Here is an 8,011-nt window from a genome sequence, read left to right on the forward strand (position 1 = left end):
AACTATGAAATGGATTTCCTGAATGTGAGGCGGGTCTTATTACTCTGGGTTCATGAGACACGCCTCCGTTCAGGAAATCCATTCCATAGTTTGAAGCGAACATGCATCATGGATCAGAAATCTCTGGAGGTTGGATTGGAAAAATCCAATACGTAAATTATGCTGGTATCGGAGGCCGATACCGATACTGGATCGGATCAGCCCCATCCTTAGTATCGATGACAATGTGACCGATCCATGACTGGGCAGAGCTGTTCACTCTAATTAATTCTATGCTTTGTGCTCTGAGTGACGTCACGCGCTAGCGAACTCACCGCACAGATTGTTTTCAAAATGGAACGAGTGAAACGATCAGCCATCTGGAACTATTTCACACTACCTGAGCCAACACATTCAACAGCTCCGTGCAATACGTGCGCAGTGACGGTTCCAAGGGGTGGCACTAAAACTTCCAGCTACAACACTACCAACTTAATCAAGTATCGGTATTGGGGATGTATCGGATCGGTAGCGACCGGCACCAAACCTCAGATATCGGTATTGTATCGAAAGGGGGAAAAAGTGGATTTTTGCATCCATATACTATACTATACTATACTATACTATACTATACTATACTATACTATATACTTAAAAATTCAGCATGATTTCTTGTTTTAGGTCAGCTGATCCTTTAAACGAATGAAAGGTCAAAGACTGATGGCACAATCCAACCATGAAGCAAACACGTTTTACATTATTTGATATATTACTATGTGACCATTGACAGTCCATTAGCTTTTAAGAATGACCTGTTCTTTTCCTCCTCCTCCTCTCTTTTGTTTGCCCTCAAGCTGCTTGACTTGTTCTACTTGACTCCTGAACCATTTTAATATCAGGCTGCCATGGGTTTCCTTCCTGTAAGCCATGTCTTCATATTTCTGTTCCTGCCCTTCCAGACCGAGAGATGAAAAAGAACTAAAAATTAAAGCAAATGGAGCACCGTGCAGAAAGTCTTTCTGCTGGTGTCTTCTATACCTGTGTGTTTATTAAAAGAGGTGCTGTTCACGATCCTTTTAAACCCCACGGTGCACACAAAACATTGAGCGAATATGCAAAAATAATTTGATTATGAGTTTTGTGTAAATATAAAGCAGCTCATCATCCCTATTTTGAAATACACGTGGTGCATATGATGAAATACAGAATGATGTGAGATTATTTGGAGGGTAAATAAACTGTAGGTGATAGTAGAAAACAAATAAAAAACTAGTATTCACTTTGCTATCTGAGTTTTATTCAGTACTAAATTCAACAGCCTGTTAACAGTTCGTATTAATCACTTTTGAGAGGGCATCAATAAAGCACTCCAATGGAAAAATGGCAATTAAGCATCTATTGGCTCAAACTGATTGGTGTTGTCAGAGGTCGTGTGCTTTACTGGCAAAGTGGGTTTAATCATTTATAGTTTTTTTTTGTTTTGTTTGTTTGTTTTCTTATGAAATTTGACTCAAGTTTTTCTTCATATTGACGAAAGATGCAGCGTGTCAAACTGCAGCCGGACTCTTACACAGCCGTTTTTCCATCACATGCCGCCTCGTTGCTCACTTGCATAGTGGCCCACAATGCTATATATTAATTAAGGGTTTCAGAAACAATAATGGTAGCAATAAAGACAGTCCTCCCTTTGTACTCTGCACCCTGCCGCCAGACAACATTAGGAGGCGTGTGAGAGGAAGATAGGCAAGGTGGAGGAGGAGGATGGAGAGATAGAACTCCTTCTCTCAGGAATGTAATCTCCCTGATGTTACATGGTGCAGCCTAAACTGATAAATTGCAGATTAAATGGCGGCCACACTCCACTTCACCCTACAACCTACACCACACCCCCTTAGTTCCTCACATTTTTGCTATTCACTGCCTTCTTGGCCTGTCAATTCTGCCTAATCGTGAGAGGCACTAAAACACCAGGTCTTGACAGAGCTAGATCAAGAATGATGAACATCTCTCAATGGCAAAAGACTCGTGCTCCTAACTCTACTAGAAGGCTCGCATCACTTATGCAGAAATCAGCGGCGTGCCGGCATCCAGGAATTATGCCTGCTGACAGGAGATGCATGAGGTACGCATTGTGCGGCTGGAGCAGCCTTGACAAGTTATAGTTAACTGCAGCGTTGGCGACCCCGAACACAAAGGATGGAGCGGCTTATTAATGGTGGAGCATCTATGTCAATAATCCCTGCTTTTTGGGTTGTGTCCAGTGTCATGCATCTTGAGCGGTGCACATGCTTGGTTTTATAGTCCATAAGCACATAAACAGAGTGCACATTTCTCCCTCGGTGTTCCTAAAGTTATGAGCCAGAAAGCTTTCCTTTCCTCAATAAATGGCACAGCAGCTGGAAAACGTGAAAGGTGAACACGAATATCAAAAATACACTTATAAGTCTGCTTACTTCTTTATGTGTCGCCCCCTTTAAAAACAAAACCTGCCAAGGATGGCTGTCCCTGCCTAATCCATGAGCACAAATACAAAAAAATAAGTCATTAAATTCCTAACTGCGTGTTGCTGATGTCGTCCGTGGAAATATTTGTAATGTATATTCTAATTTTTCTGAATAAATTAGGCAGAGGTGCATTTCCATGCAAATTTATTCAAGGCACAAGGAAAAGGATTGTGGGGGGTGCGCTAAGATCTGCCAGATTATGCATAATTGTAGCATTGTAGCCCTCATTTCTACATCTAGCGCCGTATTGCGTGGTCATTAAATTCTAAAATAATGGCAACCTCACAGCTTCTCTGTCCTAATTGCTGCTTTCATACGTTGCCTTCTCAAGACAATATGATGAAGTGTGCTGTGGTACGTGTTAATAAGATGGCATTTCTAACGGAGCAGGAGAAGGCTCTGGAGTTGCAGCAAGTAGAATGGACTTCAGTCACTCACTGACTGTCTCATTTGTTCATTTTCCAACTTTTTGATGCCTTAAAGGCTGAAAGAGCTGATCTGCATGAAGTCCTGAGAAATCAGGAGGAGTCTGGGATTTCAACTCGTCTCCGCTCATCTCAACACGTGAAGGAATCAAAGGGAGGAAAGGCTCATTAATAAAAAGACACGTGTCTAATCCACTCAGTGGTTGGGAGGAAATGTTTTTAATGAAATGCAACACTTTCACTAATTGAGCGGCTACATTAGAAGCACTATATACATTTCAAAGGAACGTATGCATGAATTTCAAATGTAGGAGCTCTCAAGTGAGAGCAGAATCGTCTTGGAAATGAAAGGAAAAAGCAATCAGTCTTTGTGATGATGTGTGGAAAGGACAAGTTCCTGACCCAGCATGTGCTTTTCCTCATTACTTTTCATTTAGCAACTGAGCATCTTGATACAAAACCCCCCTCCCATGAACACGTAATGTTGATATTCTGCTATGTGTGCCTGCAGTGGAGCCTGCACGTCACTTTCCGTGCAAAAGCACACATCTCCTCATGAAAGGTTATTATAACATAAAGTTTCCCCAGAGGACATTTTGTCCATGCAGAGACTTGGTGGACTCATCAGCAGCAGTTCTGCAGGTCTGATCGGTCTGTGGTGCAATCCCTCACACACACAAGCACACACACATCGGGGAGCTTCTCTTTTAGTTTAACCCACCTAAACATCCTCTCTGCTCATTCTGCAGCCGACGTTTAGCCGCGCTTCATCTCCACGTCTTTAAAAACAAAAATTAATGACAAGCACAAAGCTGCTCATTTATAATTGCTTCATTATACCGTTGTGTTCTCCTGACAATAATGGTGTTGCTGGTGTTTTTCTAATTATATGCCCCCTTTTTTTTTTTTTTTTTTACATTTTTTATTTATTTTTTGCTCGTTATCAAGGACTTCAGGTAATTGTGGGGAAAATAATGACTGCTTGCCGGCTTTCTCTGTCTCTCATGGCTTGCACATCACAAACAGTCTCAGTGCAGCCTGGAGCCTTATCAAGGAGGCTGTTGGCTTTTAAAAGCTGACTCCATTTACACGGCGAGTCATCAGCACGGTGGCTCAAGTGTCTCTAATGAGCGCGTTGCACTGAAGGTTTATGATAGATTACAAGTAGCTTTTATTTTTCTTGATCTTCAGCCTTTGTCATTGATTTTTCACTTCGTTTTTATTTCTGCGGCTGGCAAATTTGATGTTAAGGCTCGATGCTAGTGGGAAAACTTAGAAATAACTAAACTTTTTTTTTAATTCAGCTATATAAAAATGTGTTTTTAACCCTGCTCTATGACCTTTACATGTATCATATGAAAAGAGAGGATAGAATCACTAATAATGCCGTCTTCGCAGTGTGATTTCAGTCGACTAGTTATTTGCATTTAAGACCCAGTGTGTCCCTCAGTTTTTGTTTTTCGGTATTTTATTTTGTGCAACGTTGCCGGATATGGATGATGACATTATAATAATTAAAGAACATTATGGACGGAGAGAGCTTTGCCATTTGCTACCATGCATGATGGCGGCCAACGCTGTTATTTCCATTTGAAGAAGGCATCCATGTGTGAAATAATAATACTCCCTCCAGGAATACAATTGTCATATTTTATTCGTCAGTATGAAAAGATGAAACAGAGAAAAAAGAAAAGAAAAGAAAAAAACACAATGAAGAACGAACTCTCAGTCATCAATTTTATCCTTCCTTCTTTTGTTATTTAATTCTGCTGTTGCAGCATCCAGAGCACCATTTCTGTCTGAAAACCTCAGAGGCGGACTTAATTAGTTGCTAAGAGGACGCTGCCAGTGGTTGGGAGCTAAGAGAGTGGGGCAGATTTTTGTTCGCTCTGAACTTTGCTAATTATCAGGTAGGCTGTAATTTTCTGCATTCCCCAGAGGCACCCAGTAGAGAGCTGCACTGACTGAAAGCAGAGAAACAAAGCTGAGCCCAGAGGAAAAAAACAAAAGAACTATTGACTTTTTAAATAATATTTTGCTACTGTTTCTTTTTGCAGATCACTGAGAGTAATGTTTTAATGTCGTTACTTGAGGTGTAATTTAAGCTTAACGTCAGGACACATGACAGACCTGGAAGCCATGCACAGGTGCAAACAGGATGTAGAACGTTTCAGAACGAGGAAGGCTGGCGCATGCAGGCTAGCAAGTCATTTATATCCAGCAATGTCTGAGCAGTGACAGGGACTGTGTTTAGCAGGTTCCTAACCCACATGCATCACATTATGATTCTGAAGTGCCTCAGACGAAGGAGGAGGTTGAATTGCCGTTGACCTGAGTGAGCTAAAATGACATAGATTCAGACAAATAGAGCTCTGAGCCGAGCGGGAAAGCAAGATGGATGTCGGGTGGCAGCCACATCTGCACAGGCTCCCTCCTTTCCTGCTGTGCTGCTTAGGCCCCAAATTTTGACATTTTCACCGCACGTCTAAATATTGATATTGTGAATGTGTGAAGCGTAGTCCGCCTTCTTGATTCAGGAACATCAATTTCTTCTCACGAGGCAGGGACTCAGAGGAGATGCTTTAACTCCACAGAGCTTGGCATTAGATTTCAAGCGCATTCAGATTCCAAAATGTCAACATGAAGTTTTTCGGAGCGCCTTTTGCAAGCTTTAATTCTTGGCAGACCCTTCTGTGAGCCAGTGCATCACCATGGTTGCAACGTCTAATATGCACGGCCCAGTGCATTGAAAAAAGAGAGTACTTCTTCCTCGCTCGGTTTAATTGTCCCTCAGAGACCTGTGGAATTGGAATCTAAGTGGAATACCAGTCTCTTTCTGCAGCCCCCCCTCTCCCCAACACACACTCTCCTTCTCTTTCCCCTCTCTCTCCGGAGCCAGAGCGGGGCGTTTGGAGACTCTTGATTTGGTCCTGTCTTTATTTCATCACAGACATCTTCTCGGCGTGCTCCTCGTCGTGGTTCCTGAGCAGCACAGCGTTAAGCTTTATTAACCCCCCTAAGCAAGAAGTACCTAAGGGAGGTCAGACGCTGGTCGTTAAAAATCTATTGTGACTTGTCTGAAAAATGAATAAATGAGCACATTATTTCCCACCGTTCCACAGCCCCGGTGCACTGTTTGTCTAATCAAGTGCGGGCGCAGGCAAAGTCAACCAGGGTTGACATGCACATTTTATTTAAGTTTTTGTCTGTCAGAGGAGTTTAAATGTATAATGAACAAAGGAGTGGTGATTTGAAATATAATCCCATTACACTGATGAAATTACAAAGACGGCGAGAGTTCACAAATCATGCTCATTGTTTTCTATCATGAGCGATGCCCCTGTTGAGGTTGTGGCGCGAGGAGGAAGGGCAGGCCGTGAATGAATAGTGACAGCACTGTAACGGGACCGGGAGTGCAGCACAGCCTGAGTTCTGTGCACCTCCCTGTGCTGGAAGATGCAAAAGGAGCTTTGTTGTTGTTGTCTCTCTTCCTCTGCTCAGGGTGAGCCCATAAGGATGAGCAGCTAAAGTGAAGTGGGGGAAATGAGACAGATATGTTTCTCAGTAGAAGTAAAGAAACTATGTCGTTAAGAAGAAATTAAAGTAATATTTTTTCACTTAAGTTTAACTTCTTTAACATAATACAAACAAATAGGAATTTGTAGAATTCTAATGCGTTTGTTTACTGTTAATCAGGTATTTTACAGTAAATTCCTGAAGTGTAAAAACTTGTCTACACTGAAAATAATTTTTATATAATTTCTAAAAACATCCTTGAAAAAAAAAAACCAGCGTCATTTCAAGATATGCATTTGTCCACATGTAAACACAAAATGACCCACAATGTAGTAACTATGCCAGGCCTGTATGTGGCGCTGCTACAGAAATACACCAAAAACTGCAAACAAGACATGGAGCATGCACATGAAGCTTGCATGCTCGGTGCAAAATATGAACACATGAATATGAGGATAACCACAATTCATGAGTTAGATCAGAGGTGCGGCTTGGACTGTTTTCTCAAGGTTGTATTTTGGCTGGTCTATACAAAACTTCAAGGGTGGCTTTTTAAATTATTTTTTGTTTTACTCTGAAAATTGTATTTAAACAAAATTCTGTGATTCTCAAAAGCTTGACTTAGGAGTAAAAGTTTACAAAATACCATTCATGTGAAGTACAGTAGTCCCTCGCTACTTTGCGGTTCAACTTTCGTGGACTCGCTCTTTCGTGGTTTTTCAATGTAAGAGCGTACACGACACACGATTGTCAACTTTAATATTACCCTTCTGACTGGGATGGTACGGGATCAAAAGTTAACGAAAAATACTTGGGACCGGCGCCGCCATTTTGTAGTTTTCTTTCAATAAGCCTATACTGTAATGTAGGTTAAAAGAACTACACTACCCAGAAGCCATCAGTGCTTCCGGCTGCTGCTTTCTGCTGAAATGGAGGGCAAGTTTTACAGCGCAAAGCCAGAAGTAATGATCTATCTATTAAGCTCACAGAACTGACAGGAAAGACACTAATAATCCTGAAGCTAAATTATCCACGTGCACATCAACCTGGATGGGGCGGTGGGCTTCATGCTGCAGGGTAGGTCTGCAGAACCAGAACTGAGCCCAACCGGAACCAAGCTGCTGAGTAAAATGTTGCAGTACTATACAGTACATATTCAAGTTTAAGTTCAAGTTTCTTTATTGTCATTTGCATCACATGTGGTACATGAGGTGTAATGAAATTGTGTACACAAGATCCCAGTTAGACCCAAAAAGAACAAAATTATAAAGTATAAAAAAGTATATGAGGATCTAAGATATACACATATGTATAGTACCCTATCCCCAATTGCTCCCCGGCACTTTCAATAGCTGCCCACTGCTCCACCTGGGGGTGGATGGGTTAAATGTGGAGAGACAATTTTGCCATTGTATGGGAACATACAATGATGACAACACATAACACTTTATTAATATTATTATTATACATATTCGTATGTTGTTAAAATTACATAGGTTTAAGAGTTTAGAACATTGTGGGAAGAGTTTATAAAGCCATTATATATATATATATATATATATATATATATATATATATATATATATA

The sequence above is a fragment of the Nematolebias whitei genome, chromosome 8 (assembly GCF_014905685.2).
Source record: "Nematolebias whitei isolate Nwh7 chromosome 8, NemWhi1, whole genome shotgun sequence".
NCBI lineage: Eukaryota > Metazoa > Chordata > Actinopteri > Cyprinodontiformes > Rivulidae > Nematolebias > Nematolebias whitei.